At 37.9% G+C, this 22,145-nt stretch overlaps 1 protein-coding gene across 8 annotated transcripts in view; it reads left to right on the forward strand.

The window, feature by feature from the left end:
- PAM (peptidylglycine alpha-amidating monooxygenase) overlaps positions 1-22,145 on the forward strand; it is a 224,126-nt gene that overhangs the window by 38,385 nt on the left and 163,596 nt on the right. The gene's annotated exons all lie outside the window — the stretch shown is intronic.

The following is a 22,145-nucleotide window of genomic DNA, read 5'->3' on the forward strand; positions in this document are numbered from 1 at the left end:
TTCAATCTCTTTACATGTCTGATATGGCAATATTGTAAGTTGATTGTTGCTTCATTTTTAACAATAAATACCTTTTAAGAGAAGCTCGTTGGCAACTTATTGGGATGAGTTCCCATCAATACCGTCCTCCTCCTCTTTTCTTTTAAAAAGACAGTTCCTTTGCCTTGTAGCTTTTTGTAATTTTAGGTTTGCTGTGCCCTCTTCCATTTATCTGCCCTGAAGAATTCTGTGGATTTTTGTGTATGTGCTAGTAATTTATATCTTAATATTTTTTATTTTATTTTTACTTTTTGCTAACTTTTAAAGGCCAAATGTAAATAAACTAGGACAGAGGAGATTCTGTTATGCAGGAGATTGCATATTACCATACATGATTCTGGGTAGGTGTGCATTTTTCCCTCAGATAAATGTGTAATAAAAATTTTCAATCTACAGCTTTCATTAGTCTGTTTAGATCGTAAATATTTCAGTACACGGCTCTTGTGTCTGTCTGCATCTTTTACTGTAAAGTGCCTAGTATGCTGTTGATTCTTTCATATGCCAATGTGAAAAATAACATTAAAGGTCAACATCCAAGTTTGTCATCCTCTCTATGGCTTCTGTTGACATAGAATGAATCAAGGGTGTCTCTCTGGAGAAGGACTGTAGAGGGCATGGGTTCACTAGATGTTCCATGGTTTGAATGTCTTTTCCACATTTGCATATTGAGCTGTCCTTCATGTTCTATTTGTGTAGAAGGTACTGGCAATGCGAATGTATGATCCATGTAGTGAGGACATCCATCTTCTGTTAGCATAGCAGCTTGGTCAAGTAATTATATTTTGCAGTGAAGAGGCCTTAATTGTTGAGTTGGCATACAGATAGATATGAGCCTGTGTTTCGATGTTTGTTTGCCCTGAAAAAAACCATTTCACTTGAGTTTGTTGCTTGAGTTGCTTATAGATCACGAGGCGATTGATCAGCATTCAGTCGCCATGTTGATGGCCTTGGTCGTGACGAAGTACTTAACAGGGAGGAGGACCATGTGAAGGTTGCCATCTTCTTCCCCCTAATTAGGATGCTATAGGAACAATAAAAGAATTCAGTCAACCCTTACCATACACATTAAAAGTTCAGATATGCAATCATATTAAAATGACACTAGAGATGATGATGTCTTGGTCTAGAGACAATTGTTTCCATATCCCTTTCAGTTTTTTAAGTGCATGCAGAGAGGAGCTTTCTTTCATGAAAGTACAGACGGTGCTTCTGCTTATTCTCCCACTGAGGATCTAGTCCTTTGTTAGATGATGATGATGATGTAGTGAACAACCTGGTCTCATTTAAAGGCAAAAAATAAGAGTGCAGTTAACTTTTGCATAGCCTTACTCTTCTTGACTATTTTTTAATAAATGAAAGAACTTAAGCTTGGTCTCATTACACTTCTTGTATGTTCTGTGGCTTTATGACTCATTTAAATGGAAAGATGTCATATTAATCTATACATGTAACCTGAAAAGTAGGTTTTGTCAAATACAACATGTATGCAAAATGACTGAGCTTAAGTAGCTATTGGAACATTAACTGTTGTACATCACAATTAAAGCAGGGTATTTAAAAAAAAAAATCACAGAATTTTGAAAAATAACATCCACCTATATTCATGACTTTCTGTGATTTGAAGTGTACAGCTTGATGTTGTACTAACACTTCTATACATTTTTTCTTGTTATTTAAAAAAGAAAATTAAAGTATGAGAAGGACAAGTTCTCACTTTTGCTTTTCCTTTTGAATGCAGAAAAAATTGTAGCAATCATAAATTAAGATCCCATTATTTTGCACCTTCTATTTTTTCTCGTCCCTCATGGAAAAGATAGTGGAGTTATTTTTGAGAATTTCACTTTGTGTATGTTTTCCACTCAAGTTCCTTTTAGGTGTGTTCTATCGTATGTATATATGTTAATAATTAAGTGTATGGCTGTATTTTGTGTATGCAAACCAAAGGTTACATTTGTTTCCAGTAAGGTAGGAGCAAAGCTTAGTTAATGGAGTTCCATATTACAGAAAATGTAGAAATATGTATAAAGTGTTGTATATAAAGGTCTAGGACTTGGTCCACTCCTTCTGAAATCAGTTTATGATTTCAAAACAAGCAGGATTGTCCTCTTGATTATTGGAAGTAAATTCTTAAAGCCAAACTGACAAGATGTTTTTGAAACAATGTAGATCCCAGTCAGAAACATTATATACTAACTATACAGTTCTCTCTCTCTTTCTGTAGACTGACAGACCGTAAGTGTGATATAAATGCATTGAAGTAATTTTAATTTATCAGTGAACAATACTACATCTTCAATACGTTTTTAGGAAATCATATTGCTTGGCCAAAGTACAGATTTGAGATTTTTTTTCACTTGTATAAGTTTTATTAATCAAAATACAATTGTAAAAAGAAAATGGGAAATTACAGAAAGTGAAATAAAGATAGTTGTGTGACAGTTTAAAAAAGCTTTAAAGAATAAAATCTAATAGTCAAATGTTACCAAGAAGGAAAGATCAAAGTACTGCACACCAAAATCTTATACTAAACATAATCACAGAATGTGAATTTATCACAAAATATTTTCATAGTTAGTAACTTTATCTAAAGTCGTCATATGATGGAGAAGCTATCCTAAATCTCTCATCCCTAAGTAGGAAGTTTTGGTAACCATGTGGAATTATGAATCTTAAGTATAGATTCTTCAGCTTTGCCAATCCAGGTGTATATAAATCAGTTTTGAGAACTGTTCAGTTACTTATTGAACGTTATTCTTACACCTTTGGGTTAAAATGCTTTCTTTGCTAGCAAAATACAAACATATTTTATTTTTAAGTAATTCACAAACATTACTTTAGGTATGTAGTATATGAGTACTTAAATCAATGAAGCCCATTGTCACTGGTTCAAAACAGAAACATGTATAAAACATTTTTTTCTACTTATGAGTGGAAGCTGATGTAAAAAATGGATTCTCTGGCCGATCTTTGAAGATTCGCAATGACTTGTTGTCCCTAGAGGTAGATGGATCTCCAGTTCTAGTTAGCTTTTACTTAAGATGATCGCTCCAGTGTGGTTCTTCAGTAACACCACGGGAATTCTGCTTTCTTTCTGTCCCAATGTTCTTTTCACACCATATGTTGACATGGAATGAAGAATGAAGTTTTGTAGCCATGTAGCTTGTCCTACACAGTCGATGAGGGACTATCAAATGGAGTACACCTCTACCCCGATATAACGTGACCTGATATAACACGAATTTGGATATAACGCGGTAAAGCAGTGCTCCGGGGGGAAGAGGGGAGGGCTGTGTGCTCCACTGGATCAAAGCAATTTTGATATAACGCGGTTTCACCTATAACACAGTAAGATTTTTTGGCTCCTGAGGACAGCTTTATATCGGCGTAGAGGTGTATTTTCACTTTTATCAATCTGGCACAACCAAAGATCATGCAGTACCAGTCTCTGATAAGGGAAATAATTATCCAGCCCAACTCTTCAGTTGTCGATCTCACTTTCTCGCTATCTAATTAGACAAGGGGTCTTCCTTTTGGAGTTTTGTCTATACCCAACTGTGGACTCATTTTTGGGCTAACAGTCAAACAACTCTTTTTGTAAGACAAGGTTTTCACTTTAACTGGTTCTTGTTTTCAGATCCTATCATGTGAAGAGTAGTTGGACACCTGCCAAGAGCATCCTGGCTTTGTATGGGGATTTTTGTGAAAATAAACCTCGAGGCTCTCTGTTGAGATAGTGTCCATTTCCTCGGTCACTCTTGTGAAACTGTCTGTCTGCCCCAGATGGAAAATAAACAAGATGTTAGGATGCATAAGAAATGGGATGGTGAATAATATGAATAATATTATAATACTGTTGATTTATTTTAGGGCTGTCGATTAATCGTAGTTAACTCATGAGATTAACTCAAAAAAATTAATTGCGATTAAAAAACCCAATCGTGATGAATTGCAGATTTAATCGCAATGTTAAACAATATAATACTAATTGAAATTTATGAAATATTTTGGATTTTTTTTACAATTTCATATATATTGCATTCTGTGTATATTATTTTTTATTATAAATATTTTTACTCTAATACAAGTGCTGTAGTACAGTCTCTTTGTTGTGAAAGTGTAACTTCAAATGTAGTTTTTTTTAGTTATGTAACTGCACTCGAAAACAAAAGTGTAAAACTTCAGAGCCTGTAAGTCCACTCAGTCCTACTTCTTGTTCAGCCAATCACTAAGACAAACAAGTTTGTTTACATTTACAGGAGATAATGCTGCTCTCTTCTTATTTATAATGTCACCAGAAAGTGAGAACAGGCATTTGCATGGCACTTTTGTAGCCAGCGTTGCATGATATTTATGTGCCTGATATGCTAAAGTAGGAATCGGCAACCTTTGGCATGCAGCCCACCAGGGTAAGCACTCTGGTAAACACCCTGGCTGGCCAGGCCAGTTTGTTTACCTGCCACGTCTGTAGGTTCGGACGATCGTGGCTCCCACTGGCCGCGGTTCACCATCCTAGGTCAAGGGGGGCTGCGGGAAGTGGTGGCCAGCACATCCTTCGGCCCGCGCCACTTCCTGCAGCCCCCATTGGCCTGGGATGGCGAACCGCAGCCAATGGGAGACGCGATCGTCCGAACCTGCAGACGTGGCAGGTAAGCAAACCAGCCCGGCCCGCCAGGGTGCTTACCCTGGCGGGCCATGTGCCAAAGGTTGCCTATCCCTGTGCTAAACATTTGTATGCCCCTTCATGCTTCGGCCACCATTCCAGATGACATGCTTCCATGTTGATGACGCTCATTAAAAAATAATGCATTAATTAAATTTGTGACTGAATTCCTTGGGGGAGAATTGTATGTCCCCTACTCTGTTTTACCCGCAATCTGCCATATATTTCATGTTATAGCAGTCTCGGATGGTGACTCACCACACGTTGTTCATTTTAAGAACACTTTCACTTCAGATTTCACAAAACGCAAAGAAGATACCAATGTGAGATTTCTAAAGATAGCTACAACACTCGATACAAGGTTTAAGAATCTGAAGTGCCTTCCAAAATCTGAGAGGGACGAGGTGTGGATCATGCATTCATAAGTCTTAAAAGAGCAACATTCTGATGTGGAAACTACAGAACCCAAACCACCAAAAAAGAAAATCCACCTTCTGCTGGTGGCATCTGACTCAGATAATGAAAATGAACATGCATCAGTTCACATTGCTTTGGATTGTTATCGAGCAGAACCCGTCATCAGCATGGACGCATGTCCCCTGGAATGATGTTTGAAGCATGAAGGGACATATGAATCTTTAGCGCATCTGGCAAGTAAATATCTTGTGCCACTGGCTACAAAAGTGCCATGACAATGCCTGTTCTCACTTTCTGGTGACACTGTAAACAAGAAGCGGGCAGCATTATCCCCTGCAAATGTAAACAAACTTGTTTGTTTGAGCGATTGGCTGAACAAGAAGTAGGGCTAAGTGGACTTACAGGCTGTAAAATTTTACATTGTTTTATTTTTGAATGCTGTTTTTTTGTACATAATTCTACATTTGTAAGTTGAACTTTTATGATAGAGAGCTTGCACTACAGTACTTGTATTAGGTGAATTGAAAAATACTATTTCTTTGGTTTTTTACATTGCAAATACTTGTAATCAAAAATAAATATTAAGTGAGCACTGTACACTTTGTATTCTGTATTGTAATTGAAATCAATATATTTCAAAATGTAGAAAACATCCAAAAATATTTAAATAAATGGTTTCTGTTATTAACAGTGTGATTAATCACTATTAATTTTTTTAATTGCACAATTAATTGTGATTAAAAAATTAATCACTTGACAGCCCTAATTTATTTAATGATGCGTCTTCGTCCAGAATACCGTGTGCAGTACCAATCACCTCATCTCAAAAGGACATTGCAGAATTAGAAAGAGTTCAGATAATGGTAACAAGAATGATTAGGAGGTATGGAAAAACTCATTTGAAGAAAGATTGTAGAGATTGGGATTGTTTACCTTAGAAAGTAGATGAATGAGAGGGGACATTATAAAAATATATAAAATAATGAGTGGTTTAGAGAACTTACTGCCACATTGTGATGTTGAGGCCAAAAACTTTACAAGATTCAAAGGGGATTGGATATCTATATGATAACCAGGATATCCACATTTAGAAAATTTAATGCCAACAAATTTTGAAAAATATGTTAAACCTCACTCATCCGGTCTTAAGACAATAACTATAAAAGATAAGGAAGAGACATCATGTGTGGGGCAGATTATCCCACATCTGTCTACATTGGGTTAGCAGCTTGAGCTCAGGCTCAGGAAGACTGAGTTATGTCAGCAAGAGTAACCATGACAGCCACCATCTTGGTGTATCATCTAGGATAGTGGCTGTCATGGCTACTCTTGCTGACATAACTTAGTCAACCTTATCTAGTCATTTCCTTCAGTAACTACACCTCTACCCCGATATAATGCGACCCGATATAACACGAATTCGGATATAAACCATTAAAGCAGTGCTCTGGGGGGATCAAAGCAAGTTCGATATAACACAGTTTCACCTATAACACGGTAAGATTTTTTTGGTTCCTGAGGACAGCGTTATATCGAGGTAGAGGTCTATTTAGATACATTTTTAAAAAATTAAGATTTCCTCTTTCCTATCACCATCTGTTTTTTGGTGAGCTGACCTTGCCTAAATTCCTTATGCTGAATAACCTCTGGTCAGCGCCTAAAAATGTTTGTTAGCACCAGAAGATTTTAGGTTAGCCTCAGAGGCCAAATTCTACCTTTGACATTAATCATAGTTCAATTATACATGTTCAGAAGAAGGTGAAAAACTTGCTGAAGTAATTACTATATTTGTTTGCCACTGTATTATTGATGACTATCCAGGAATAAGTAGGATGATTTTATGGTACTGGACTGGGATTCAGAAGACGTGTCTTTTCAGTTCAGCTGCAAGGTACCTTGCATGATACTTAGTTTACACTGTGACTACCTTTCCAATCTGTAAAATGAAGACCGCACTTTCCAACATCGCAGAGGTGTTAATGGTAAAATCTATTAATGATTACGAGAAGCCTGGATGTTAGTGATTAAAAAAAGAAGTACCTAGATACACAATGAAATAGAAACAAAGCCTTTGTTACATAAGCGCTGAAAAATGTACCTCTTTTATCTCATCCTTCTGTACTGTTCTCTAGGAATAATTTTGTAACTGTCATAACAATAGACAATAGTAGATTTATTTTTTCTCTTGCTATACAAAGCTTTAATTATTACTTCACTTCTTTTCAATGTGTATTTTTTTCCAAGCATGCTTTAGTATTGCACAGCTTTTCATTTTATATTTGATCTAATGAAAACAGCTCAACTCTTTTCTGTGTAATTATTTAGTTATGCTCTTACATGTAGGACACAGCCCAATAGTGTGCAATATTACTATGTCTTTGAAAGTTTTATGCTGGACTTTGGATCAGAACTTTTCAAGTATAGGAGAAAAAAATAAATCTTTTTGCAAACATAATATTTCCTTTAGGTGTACTTTGATGCAAAATATGAAAATAAGAAGTTACAACTTTTATGCTTAAGCCTCTTTTTTTTTTTTAAAATGTGTGGCTAAGAGTTTATTTTAATAACCATTTTAACACATGCATTTATAGAAAATATTCACATTTTCAAAAAACTGTTGTACCTTAAATAAGGTTATCAATATTTTAAATTTTCTTTTAAACTTCAGAACTTATTTTTTTATCACGAATATTGATACATAGTAATTGTAGTAACCTACTCTTTTCATAAGAGAAGGTTACTAAAATTACTATGGGTCATGTTTCCAAGACTGTGAAAATGTGGAGCTTTGGCAGTTACAGTCGATGGTTTTACTATAGTAATTAAAACACAGATGGAGCCCATTTCTTTCCCAAATGTTTGATTGGCAGATACATTGTGGTCAGCATTACTCTGTGCTGCACACATAGGTACCATCTGTCTTCAGTCTGCTTACATAGGGTGATCTCAGTAGAATTTTTATGATTCTCACATGAGCTAATTTTAATCTCCCCATTTAAGCAAAATATCCATCTTCTTCATGAGCATATTGAAGATGTAGAAAAACTAGAGAATTCAGGATTGCAGTACCGACAAAGACGGCAATTAAAGGGATTCCAGCAACAAGAAAATCTCACCTATCTGAAAATTTGTATCTACTATAATTACAAATGACACCCAAGTTGAAAGAAATTAGTGGCAGGGAGAGTGCATATTCTTTATTTTTATTTTATTAAAGTGGGCTGGGTTCATGGAAGCTTTGAGAGACAGTTATTTTTTTTCTGGCGATTGCTATTTTGGGCTTTAGAAGATAAGGCTTTGTCTACTTAAATTGGTTTAAAAAGTGATTTCATTGGAGTGCAAGGATCAGAAGCCGGCTTGGAGTGGGTCTAGGATGGAATCTGATGGGAATTCCAGACAGTGATTGTAAACAGTGCTTTCAATAAGCTTATGTGGAGGTGCAGGAGAGGTCATTGGAGAGACAAGTGGGGTCAAGGGTGGGTATTTTAAGATGGGAAAAGATTAAAGCACGTTTATATTGTGAGAGGAAAGAGCCAAAGGGAAGAGAGGTTAAAGAAAAGAGTTAGGGAGGGAAGGAGAAGAGAGTGGATACGAGGGAGATCAAGAGGAAGGATGGGATGAGGTGACTGGAACAAGTAGTGGAGGGGTTAGAGGTGCAGAGCAGACAAACTGACGGGGAGAGGAGGAGAAAACTGTAGGAGGAAAGGGGAAGTCAAGTTGAGGGGTGGAGGAAGGCTACATTGTATATAGTCACCTTTCTTTTGGAAGAAATCGGTGAGATCCTGTGCAGAGAGAAGTGGAGGCAGGAGGAGGGGAGGGTCTGAGGTGTGAATCAAAGGTTGCAAAAATGCATCTGGGATTGTGGCTCTGAGATTGAATTAAGTTGGAGAAGTAGAATTGTTTAGCTAGAAAGATGACAAAACTGAAGGAAGAGAGAATGAATTTGTAGCAGAGGAAGCTGGGCAAGTAATGGTTTTTTCGCCAGAGAAAATCTGCATGGGAGAGCTGGCGCAGAAGAAGCAGATATTGGGGGTGAATGAGGGTTGGGGTTTGGTAGGGCAGACCTTGAGATGGGAGAAAGGGGCAAGAGAGTTAAGGGTGGAGAAGAGTGAATCATGAAGAGAATCAACAAACCATATCAAAGGGGAAAAAAGGGAAGAGGTCAGGGAGAAGAGGTTGAGAGCAGGAGAGAAATCATCACTGATGATGTAGAAGTCACTGAAAGGCTGAGTGACAGGACAGGAATGTGGGAGCTGTCAAATCAACCTTTTTTTGCTTGTACAAAGCAACTCTGGCAGCACAAAGAACCCATGGATTTCCTCAATTGTCCTCAGTCTGCTTTTGGATGTATGTATAGGTCAGAAGTTACATTGATATCATTGGATGATCATTATCTTCTAGCAGCTGATGGGAATCATTTGTGTTGGGTTTTTTAGATGCATCAGCTTTGAGCATGAGTTGTATTGGTATGCTCGTAGTCCCTAGGAGTAGATGGAATTGCTCTGGAGTTGGTCTGCTTTTACTTATATGAGGACCAGGATAATTGTGGATGGTTGTTAGGCCTAAGGGTTCATTCTGTCCATAACTGAAAGAGTGTGTGATCACTATCAGGCTTAGTAAGGCAATATGGGCTGTCATGTCATCTATAGTGATAGCCAGCAATATGTTACTTTCTCTGGCTGTAATGAGGTAGTGGGGAACGAGAATTACATTTTTTTTTCTATTGCATTATTTTTACATTCAAACTTTGTAGCTGAAGACTTGTGACACGTGCTTTTAGAATTGGTGTTCTGGTGTAAAATCTCCGCTCTTGGAATAGGGAAATTAAATATGTTCTAACATTAGCCACATGTGGTTTATGGATTAGGAGTCTGTCTTCATATTACCGAGAGAACTAATTTAACTCTATCTTCCATCATATCTATTTTCAGAGTATTTTTTTTTATTATGTTTGTTCATTCTTTGATGTGGTTCTTCAGAAGAGTAAGAAAACATATCTAACTAGATAATTGGACTTCTTTTAATTACCTCAGAAAAATACTTCTTTCCTGAGCTTGAGGCAGGTGATTATCATTTTTAAATATGAGAGGGAGAGTAGAAAATATATTGACCTTCATTCTATCTGTTTTTTTAAGAGTTTATTGGTAAACTCTAGAAAGATAAATTAAGCATATTTTACATCTCACGTAGGCATTGAAAATAGCTGCAATTTTGCCTGTGTTTCAGACATCACTTTTGTTTGTCTGCCTCAGAAACTCTTCCAAAAGCTTTGTTCCACAGAAACTAGGGGAAAGCATATCTCCGCTGGAGTATTTTTCTTGCAAACTTTACTCCTCATGCTGTAAGACTTTGGAGAGTGAGACTTATATCACAGATCCATTGCCTTCTTCCTGGTTTTCAAGCCACTAAAATCTCAATGGTACCATTGGAGCATATTGAGCATGCTGGCTACCACGCCAACCCACTGTATTCTAAGAATGTTGGTTGTATTTATTCAGGTTTATAAGTAGGGGTCTGCCAAATTTGTGGCCATGAAATAGTGTCTCTGTGAAATGTGGCCTTTTGTGTACTTTTACCCTATCTAAACAAAAGTATACAGTGTTTCTCAAATTGGGGGTCCTGACCCAAAAGGGGATCACATGCCTTTTGGGGGGGGGTATTGACACCCCTTACTTCTGCACAGCCTTCAGAGCTGGGCACCCGGCCAGCAGCTGCCACTGTTTGACCACAAAGATCTGAAGGCAGAGTGAAAATTGATGGCTGCTGGCCAGGGGCCCAGCTCTGAAGTCAGTACTACTGCCAGCAGCAGTGTAGAAGTAAGGGTGCATGGTATAGCATTGCCATCCTTACTTCTCCACTCCTCTGCATTCAGGGCCGGGCGGCCAGCTCTGAAGGCAGCACAGAAGTAAGGGAGACATGGAACGTACAATTGTATGAAAACATCCATGAAATTTGCACTTTATGCCCTGTCCAACCCACGAAAAATGTGATATTTCTCCGTGATTTAAGTATACCCTTATTTATAAGTCTAGGTCAGTGAATGAACACAGTATATGGCTGTGATTGACTCTCAGGCTGCATTTCTGGTCCCCTGGTCAGATTTTCCAGTGCCAGCTGCTCCAAAAAAATGGAAATGGCTTTCTTCAGTTTCTATATTGAATCAGATGTGCATACGTACCAGGGGGCACCTGGTTGACAGTCTCAACATTAGTGGGCTGCTAAGACATGACCATTTCTTTTTTTGGAAAAATCTTCGAGTGTGAGGAGGTTTTTTATTGTTTTTTCTTCCAAGATTTAACACAGCCAACTTCTAAAAGGTTTCAGAACCCAGCTAGGAAAGATTTTTTTTTCCAGGTCCTTAAACTGGCCCCTAAACCCAAACTAACTACCTTTCACCACAGTGCCTGTCTTCAAGATTAAATGAAAGATATCAGTGTTTGGTTTCACTGGTATTCAGAAAACTTAAATGGTATTATGGAAGAGAACAATATTAGAAAATAGCCATTGGTACTTCTAAGAGTTGGCTTTAGCCTTAATTTAATTAGATAGAAAGTAGACACTACTTCTGATGCTACCACAGTAAGAAAGAGTGTGTTTTCTGAATGAAGCTTGGAAGATGGGGACTGGCTCTCTTGGGTACTTCTACAAATTAAAGACAAGAGGAGAGGGTTTTTTTCTTCAGAGAGCCAAAATCTTGCACCTTAGATTAAAATTTAAGCAATGCATATATGTTGTAAGTTAAGATGTGTTCTGACACAAAGGTTCTATGAAAGACCCCATTGGTCTAGATACAACAATTTAAAATATTTATAGAATTTATTTTAAAAAGTCTGTGTTTGCAATGGGAAAAATGAAGTCCATAGCAAGAAGCAATACTTGATTTTATCCTGATCTTACAAGTGAGATTTTCATCTGAACTGTCTGTGGCCACCTCGCTAAAGAATGCTTTGAGATGCATACAAGATTGACTTTTTTAAAGAGACAGAAAAATGGGCAATCTCGGTCCTTTTGAAAGGTAACAGTATTAGTAATCCGTACAAAAATATAAATTAATCTCTTGATCTGGCTGGTAGTCCTGTGCTTCTTGGAAAGTTTTACAAAATTGACACGTGAAAGGAAAGTTGAAACTGCTTCCTATCTACTAGTTAGATATAACATGCACAGAAAAGCGCATTTAGCTAAATGGAATTACTTTTCACAACCTACAGCCTGGTGATGTTTCTTTCAGTCCATACATTTTCTGTATAATTTAAGCTCTCATTTTAAAACAGGTTAGTGGGATAGGACTGTAGGAAAAAGCACTGACGTGGTAGAGGAATGGAACTAACGTGGTCTGAAAGATATCTGACTACAGGTGAGAATGGTGGTGGTACTACCTGCCAAATCAAAAGTGCCAGTTTTCACTTGTCCCAAATAGCTAATTCTACTCCAGCAAAGAGAGTCCGATATCAGGAAGCTTTTTTCTGAAAAGCAGTGCCATTCATACTGTTGATACTCTTTCTCCTATAGCCCTCAAAGCATATTTGTCTGTGTTTAGAAATGGGCTTTGTATACTTACAGTGCCTACATAAAAATGTGTGCATGTATCTATTATAATTGAAATCCTCTGTAAATCTAATGCAACCTGCACATAGGTTCCTGGCAGTTTGCCAGTACAGGCTTTGCTGCTGTGAAGGCTGTGCACTGCTGTTCCCTTCTAAATAAATTAATAAAAAATAGTTTCCAGTGCTGCTCCTTCAGGTATCTTGCCCTGAAAAATTGTTATGGGATGCTTTGGATATGGAGAGCAAGTGTTGCAGACAGATCTAAGTTAATCGAGGATATTTTATGTTCATCAAGCTTGCTTCAAAAGGCAAAACAGAAATTCTTTCTCTCCATTGATCAAAGATGTTCAAAGAAGGCAAAGATAAATAATTATATTCATTGCCAAAAGAGAACTGATCAGTAAATACTCCTATTTGGATTTGGAGACTGTTATGAAGGGCTGGGTTTACCAGTAGCATCTCCTAGTTGTTAGGACCTCCACTTCCTCCATCTCGTCGGCAGCTCCTCCAGTACTGTGATGACCTGCCATTCAGTATGTGGTGACTCAGCCCTTGGTTGGGTCACCAATTTTTGGTTTGACCCCTTCTGGGATAACAAACTCCAAAGTACCATGGCTCATCCTCACCCCTGGGTTTTCTCGTTATCTTTATCCTCCCCTCACTCCTGAGAGGAGAGGTGGGAAAGGTTTGTGTCCCTTCTGTAACAAGGTTGGCTGGTAGAGGAACCTGGGCCTTGGCTGTGGCCCATGGCTCAATATGAGGTATCCTGGAGTGCCCCGAGGCTGCCTCCCTGGGCCACTTCCTACAGTTCACCTCTCCCCAAAGTCTCAAACTCTAGCATAAGATAGCAACAAAAAAAAAAAGATGACAAAGAAGAATTTGGAAGTTCAGCTGCTAGCTACCTGCCTTGTAATGAAGACTTCTGCAACATGGTTCTGGCATTACCCAAAGAAACAAGAACTATTAGGAAAACAAAATTGTTGTTTAGTCCATAATATGGATTAGATTATTTTATAGGTATATTTAAAGCAATGACAAAATTGTGTGTCTGTACACCATTATATATGCTGTTGTCTTTTTGTCCTTCTAAAAACATATTCAAATATATTTAATATTAAAATATCTGGTATGTTCTCAAAGCCAGAAGAGTTTATTACATCTGACAGTCATGTTTCTTGGGTGAGTGATGTAGGAGCTCTGTGCTGTGTAGAACAGAGGTTTCTCCCTCAAAGACTTTAGTCTTTCTAGACAATAGAGTGCAGAGACTCTGCACTAGGTAATCTGTAGTATCTGTCGCAAAGTAGTGTAGTTTTAAATAATTAAGGCACTCTTTCACTACTAATCCACCATACAAAGAAGACTATAAAAAAGGAGGGATTTGGAGATTAGGAGTGTCATTCGGGGTGGTGAGGTATTGCAATAATTCACAGGTGTAATTGGGTAGATAAATACTGAGTTTTCAAGCTATAATACTGAGGAACAACTTTTTGTTGTTGCAGCTGTTTCTTTTAATGGGCAGATGGACATGCATCCCTCTCCCTTATCCCCTTCTGCACTACTGTGACACAGTACTCATGGGTCTACTTTTTCTTTCCCTATTCTTTCTCTCTCCTGTCTCTTATCTTCATTTTCACTTTTTGTGTGTATTTAGGCTCCATGCTGCTTAGGTTAGAGGACCTGTTGGTGGTGGTGTTGCATCAAGACATGCTCTCACAAAGCATGAGCCAGTGAGCTGCTTCCTCGGCATATAGCCCTTGTGTCCATGAGCTGTTATAGGGACCACTGCAGCATCAGGGAAGAAGTTGGGTTCAAAGATGCTACCCATGATTTTGCCCACAAAGCACATCAAGTGGGGAGTCAGAATGGGTCCAGCGTTATGCAGCTTTCTGTATTTCTTCTGCACCTCTCACCTGCTCTATTCCAACCCTCTTTCCAGGCCTTCTAGTCTGTGAAATAGTGTGGTGCCTTCAAATTATCTAAAGGTTGGTAAACAATATCTTAATGCTATCGCTACATGTATTAAAACAAACTAGATGAAATAAATTAAATTTTATCGATCAAATAAATTACATCAAATTACATTGCTGGTGAATTAGTTCTGTTAACCAATCCTTCAGAAAGTAAAGCAATCACACATTTTGGAAAGTGATATTACAAGAATACTCCTAGGAGTCCCTGTGGCACCTTAGAGACAATAGGGGGAAATTAGTATGGGGGAAATTAGGTTTTGTAATGACCCAACCACTCCCAGTCTTTATTCAGGCCTAATTTGATGGCGTCCAGTTTGCAAATTAATTCCAGTTCTGCAGTTTCACGTTGGAGTCTGTTTTTGAAGGGTTTTTTTGTTAAAGAATTGTCACTTTTAGGTCTGTTACTGAGTGACTAGGGAGACTGAAGGTACCGTTAGCAGTCCCTGACTTGAAGGTATATATGCGGGTACCCACGCGGGACTGCTATGGGTACCCGCATGGCCCCACAGTATGCCAACATTTTTATGGCTGACTTAGAACAATACTTCCTCAGCTCTCATCCCCTAATGCCCCCACTCTACTTGTGCTACATTGATGACATCTTCATCATCTGGACCCATGGGAAGGAGGCCCTTGAGGAATTCCACCAGGATTTCAACAATTTCCACCCCCACCATCAAACTCAGCCTGGACCAGTCTACACAAGAGATCCACTTCCTAGACACTACAGTGCTAATAAGCGATGCTCACATAAACACCACCCTATACCGGAAACTTACTGACTGCTATACTTACATGCTCCATGCCTCCAGCTTTCATCTAGACCACATCACACGATCCATTGTCTACAGCCAAGCTCTAAGATACAACCGCATTTGCTCCAATCCCTCAGACAGAGATAAACACCTACAGGATCTCTATCAAGCGTCCTTAAAACTACAATACCCACCTGGTGAAGTGAAGAAACAGATTGACAGAGCCAGAAGGGTACCCAGAAGTCACATACTACAAGATAGGCACAACAAAGAAAGTAACAGAATGCCACTAGCCGTCACCTACAGCCCCCAACTAAAACTTCTCCAGCGCATCATCAAGGATCTACAATCTATCCTGAAGGACGATCCCTCACTCTCACAGACCTTGGTAGACAAGCCAGTCCTTGCTTACAGACAATCCCCTAACCTGAAGCAAATACTCACCAGCAACTACACACCACACAACAAAAACACCAACCCAGAAACCAAACCCTGCAACAAACCCTGGTGCCATCTCTGTCCGCATATCTATTCAAGGGACACCATCATAGGACCTAACCACATCAGTCACACCATCAGGAGCTTGTTCATCTGCACATCTACCAACATGATATATGCCATCATGTGCCAAAAATGCCCTTCTGCCATGTACATTGGCCAAACCAGACAGTCTCTACGCAAAAGAATAAATAGACACAAATCTGACATCAGGAATTATAACATTCAAAAACCAGTAGGAGAACACTTCAGTCTTCCTGGTCACTCAATAACAGACCTAAAAGTGACAATTCTTCAACAAAAAAACTTCAAAACTTCAAAAACAGACTCCAACGTGAAACTGCAGAACTGGAATTAATTTGCAAACTGGACACCATCAAATTAGGCCTGAATAAAGACTGGGAGTGATGGGTCATTACAAAACCTAAATTTTCCCCTATTGTTACTCACACCTTCTTGTCAACTGTTTGAAATGGGCCACTCTCATTACCACTACAAAAGTGATTTTCCTCCCTTGGTATCCTACTGTTAATTATATTGTCTCGTTAGACTGACCTTCCACTTGATATGGCAACTCCCATCTTTTCATGTGCTGTATATTTATACCTGCTACTGTATTTTTCACTCCATGCATCTGATGAAGTGGGTTCTAGCCCACGAAAGCTTATGCCCAAATACGTTTGTTAGTCTCTAAGGTGCCACAAGGACTCCTCATTGTTTTTGCTGATACAGACTAACACGGCTACCACTCTGAAACCTGTCAAGAATATTCCTGTTTCTGAAAGAATTGTGGCATTGAGGAGTTTGGCTCTGTGTCCTACAGTGTGCCCAAGCTGGCTGACTATTTGTTGTGGGTTGTTTTACATAATGAACTGCAATGAATCATTTACTACAGAATCGTTATAATGTAATAATGTTTTTCAACCGAAACAAACAGGTAAATATAGCTGACCTTTTTATATGTTTAAGCAAGAGAACACAAATAACAATATGAAAGTTTCATATGCATGTCTTTCGAATCGGTCTTAAAAACATGGGTCTTTGAATTTTTTACATCGCACAATACCTGTTTTTTAATCTGCACACTTTCAACTTTGTTGCATAGAAATCTGTGAACTCTTCAGAGGATTATCTTGAATAATTTATGTTTGTAGCAACAAACTATATGCACAGAGGTTTTCCAGCAGGAGTAATAATTTCTGTACTGAAAAGCTATAGTGCAATCTTGCTTTTGTTTAGGTGGGTAAGATTGGTAATAAATGCAAAAATAATGAATATTTTATGCATTTATTTGCAGTGTCAATTTTTACCTTTTTTTACATTTACGTTTACATTTTGAATTTTTTCTGTAAAAATGACTGTGTATTTGGGCCAGAAAGACTTCACTAGCAAGGAAAAAAAGCATTTTTCTAGCTTTTTATGAGAAATAGCCATTTGTCCAAACTGAAATAAAGTTTAACTTGAAGGCATATGAAGTATAACAATGAAAACTTGTTTGAAATTCTAAGAAAATATGTGAATTTTGCAAAGCTTTAACTAGTATTTTAACGTAATTTTTTTTACTACAACTTCCATAGCATCCAAGTTTGTGTTTTAGTAAATCAGTTTTCCATTATCAAAAGATATGTAATATGCTCTTAAATAAAGATTAGCCTGCTTTTAATAATTACTTCTATTTAAGACCAAAGTGTTTCATGTGCTAATATTAGATTGGAAATGCACTATGAGCTTCAAACTTCAATGTTCTATATGTCAATTACAAAAGAAATCTTGAAACTCTGCAAACAAAAGCCTTTTGCTCAATTATTAGTTATTTCAGAAAAGCTGCTTTATTTAAATGTCTTCTGTATTGGTCATGCACCACTAATTTAAGGTACAAATATATTTACAGTAATAAACGAGTAAATTTTATATGAAAACACTGAAAATCAGGACTTCAGAATGGATATGATATAATATGAGACAGCATAATCAAATTATTAACTATATTTATTATTTCATATTAAAATTAAGAACAAGAAATTTATAGTAAAGGAAAAATACAAACAGTCAGATGCACATTTGTGTGCATAATTTTCTGGTCATTATAGGATCTGGACCTAATTTAGGTTTGCAAGTACTTAAGCACATGAGCAATTCTACTCGGGCGAGTAGTCCCACTAAATTCATGTGGGACAATTCATGTGGGGAGAGTCATGTGTTTGCTGGATTAGGCTCAGTGGCTGTATTTAGTATACAGTATCCAACTTACTGAACTCTTCTGAAAATGTAGCCAATTATTTTGATGACAAAATGGAAGCTGAATTTTTCCGAAAAATCTGGCCAGGTATTGAGCACTTCTGAAATCTGTCCCTTTCTAAATGGATATTTATGCATACAGACCTCCAATTTGCATGCATAGTGGAGTTAATTAGGTAATCAGGTTAATTGAACACCTCAATCTTATACTTCTCCTTCACTAGCCTATGAGGAAGTAGCCCAAAAAGGTGCTAATGTGTGTGTTATAAGAAGAATTCCAATTTTGTGGTGATGCATCTATGAAAATGTTATAATTTCTGGCTTTGTGCATGGGTTTGATGAACCAGGTGGTCCCTTTGTTTGCAACAATTTAAATAACTCAGAGAGGTGAATTTTTTTTCTGCAGAAAATGCAGATTTGGGTCAACCAAAACATTTTGCAAATTAAATTTCACCCAAAATTTGCAAAACTGATATTATTTAGGAAGAAGATGATGTTCGGGAGGGATATAAATGAGGAGGTTAGGTTAATAGGTTTTCATGCCATACCTGGGAAGGAATTTTATACATAAAGCACGGCTTGCAAGAAAAAGTGGATGTGGCTGTTGCAGAAGCAAACTGTGTAACAAGGCTAGTGTCACTGGTGAAGAGGGCTAGGAGTGATGTGATGAGGGCATTAAAAAGGCAGAGTTTTATGTACAGCAGTGAGGGGAATCTTAAGAAACTTAAACTTGATGTAATAAAGAAAGGGGAACCAGTGGAGGGATTTAAAGAGAAGAGTGATGTGATGTGATCAGATTGACTAGCAAAGAAAATGATCTTAGTAACTGTGTTTTGTATGGATTGTAGGAGGTGGTGATGTGGGCAGTGGTGTTATAACTGGGCCTACAAATTTACCCTAATTGTGAGCTCAACTGTAAAAGATGTGTGAAAGTTCATAAGATGTTACAATAACCTATATAATAACAAATGTTGATGGGGGAAAAGGTACAAAAAGGAGACAGACTGAATTAGTCTAAATGAAAAGCCTACCGATATAACTCAAGGACAGTGTTGAGATCATGCCTAGTAAACAAGAAAATATGGGTCAGGAAATCAATGAAAATTCATGTGTTGGAAACTAGGCCAAATGGTGGATAAAATAAAATAAAATAAAATAAGGGATGGGCTATTCCACCCACCATTCCCTTTTTGAGGAGGGGGGAATAGAAAGAACAGATGAACAGCTTCACCATCCTAGCTGCCACCCCCACCATCTCCTGGGACCCTGGCCTTTGTCATCCTAATCCTGGGAGGTATCCTGCCAAACTGGGCCAGAGAGAGGGACCCAAATAACATCACCATCTCTATCGGCTCCAGTTGAATCCCAAACACCACATGGGATGAACTGGGTTTGGATTTAAACAATAGCTCCAGCTCATGTCATCTAACTTCGTCTCTTTTCCACAGAGGGACAGTTACTCATCTGTGATACCATCTAAGAGACTGTCAAACAAGGGGGTTTTCCTTCTAAAAATTTCTCTAGCTAAAGGGAAAGGAAACCAAGGATGTTGTTAAAATGAAAGCTTTATTTAATATTTTACATTTCAGATGCTTTAACTGTTTTTCCTTTTTTTCCTGCATCTTTAATAAAAGGCTAAAATTATGTTTAATGGTGTGTTTGCCATGGTATTAAGCAGGCTGAAGTCTCTGTACATCAAACCCCAGACCTTGTTTAACACTGTTCAAAGTTGGACAATAACTGAGTTGTTAGCATATTTGGGGCCCTATATTCCATCTAAATTAATACAGTAGTGGTGGGGAGGGCAGTAAGGAGGAGTTAATTTGCACTAATGAAACTGTAAATGTGTTACTGTAGGATTGACTCATCTAGTCTGCAGTCATTCTGTCATACATTACTCTTAAGTATAGAGATCACAACTGTAAGTGTTTGTCTTCACTACCAACGTTAAAGTGCTGCCGCAGCAGCGTTTTAACATGGCTGTGTAGTTGCGGCACCAGTGGTGAGAGAGAGCTCTCCCAGTGCTGTAAAAAAATCACCCCCATGAGGGGAGTAGCTACCAGTGCTGAGCGCGCGGCTCCCAGTGCTGGTGCACTGTCTACACTGCCACTTTACAGCGCTAAAACTTGCATCGCTCAGGGGTGTGTTTTTTTCACACCCCTGAGCCAGAACGTTTCAGTGCTGTAAATTGGCAGTGTAGACAAGGCCTGAAATCTTGCTGAAGAGGATTTCAGAAGCACAGCTCGTTTTAGGTAGAGTTACCAAGGTAAAAAACAAATCCCTCCTCCTTGTTTCCTACTTAACACTGCTTTACTAATGTCTAACTTTGTTAGCCTAATTCTGAAAGAAGCATTTATTTGCAAGTTTGTTATGCCATTTCTTGTAGTGTCTAAAAGATCAAAATGGTAGCAAATCTATTTGGATCATTACTTAAAAAGCAGAGCTCTAACACAAGAAATGAAAAAAAGAGGTAGTCTTGGAGAATCTATTGTTATAAGTCTAGTGAAGCTGTGACTTTAGGGTAGGGGGGAATTGCTAATGTAAGGAAGGATTAGGGTGACCAGATATCCCGATTTTATAGGGACAGTCCTGATTTTTGGGTCTTTTTCTTATATAGGCTCCTATTACCCCCCACCCTCTGTCCCGATTTTTCACATGTGGTGTCTGGTCACCCTAGGAAGGATAGTCTTGTGGTTAAAGATACAGAACTGAACTCTCATACTGCTGTGTGACTTGTGCATATCACTTACTCTGCCTGAACCTCAGTTTTCCTATCTGTAAAAGTAGGATACCCTTCTTTACCATATGGGAGTGTTTTGGGGCTCATAAAGTACATCAAGATCTTCAGATAAAAGCTACTATGCATATGCAAAATAGTCATGGTGTTTTATTCCGTATTTGTGTTACAGGATCATAGCTGACTGTTGGTAACTGCTAAACATTGATATCATCTGAGCATGGAAATGGGAGTTAGGAACTCATGAATTCTAATCTCAGATCTTCCAGTGTACTTAATAGCACTGTTTGCTAGAAAAGTAATTAATTTTATATAGTAACCTTTTTCTTTATATACTGAATACAAAGGAATTTTCTGATTGCATAAACTCTACCATGCGTTTGCCAGTCTATCATGTGCAAGCTTTTTCAAAGATGATATGCTGTTTGGAAATTGTACATTTATCTATCTGTGGTGGTGTTACAAGTGTGTGTTTAAGGACACTTTGTGATCTCAACAAGTTTTTTTTTTTTTTTTTTTTAATTTCTTTAATGATTTATGTTTTGAAAGAGAAAAAGTATTGGATCCTGAGTATAATAAAATGCTGCATTTAATTTCATCACTGTACTGAAAAGTTGGAATTCAAGGATTTTGTATTTTAAGTATTTTAGTAGTGATATTCCAGCAAAAACATACATCTTTACTGCAGATGACCTACACATAGTTCTCCTATGGAAAGGGAGAATAAAAGACATTGGTCTAGTTTGTGAATCAGTTGGGGATAATTTATTACAGTAAAATAGAATATTATTGTTAGTAAACACTAACAAAATGGTTGTAGTGATAGGTAGGACTTACTGGCAGAAAAAGGCTGTGTGCTGGTTTCTCAAATTTTGAATCCATGCTGCCTCTGTGCTGTTCATGCTTATTTGCAGAATAAAATATTGTCAACAAGAAATAGAAATTGAGAAGTGTAGATTATGCAGGGGAAAGGTAAAATGGACAATCTAAGACATACAATAAAATTTTATTGTAGTGCATAAACCAGGGTAATAAAGCTGTTAAGTGCAGGCCATCTTTAATGCTGTCATAGGCTACATCTACACTGGTGTGCATACTCAGGTACTTATTATATGCTCATGCATGTATCCCCATACTGACGCTAAGTGTCCACATGTGCTGTGCTAGACATGGGTACAAGCTGTATATCTATGTCCACTCTGCCACTTTTTTTGATACGTGTATTTGGCATTAGCATTTCAGAAGCAGTATCCCAGGGTTCTGTGCATTACAGGAGACTCTAGAAAC

The sequence above is a fragment of the Trachemys scripta genome, chromosome 6, assembly GCF_013100865.1.
Source record: "Trachemys scripta elegans isolate TJP31775 chromosome 6, CAS_Tse_1.0, whole genome shotgun sequence".
In the NCBI taxonomy this organism is placed as follows: domain Eukaryota; kingdom Metazoa; phylum Chordata; order Testudines; family Emydidae; genus Trachemys; species Trachemys scripta.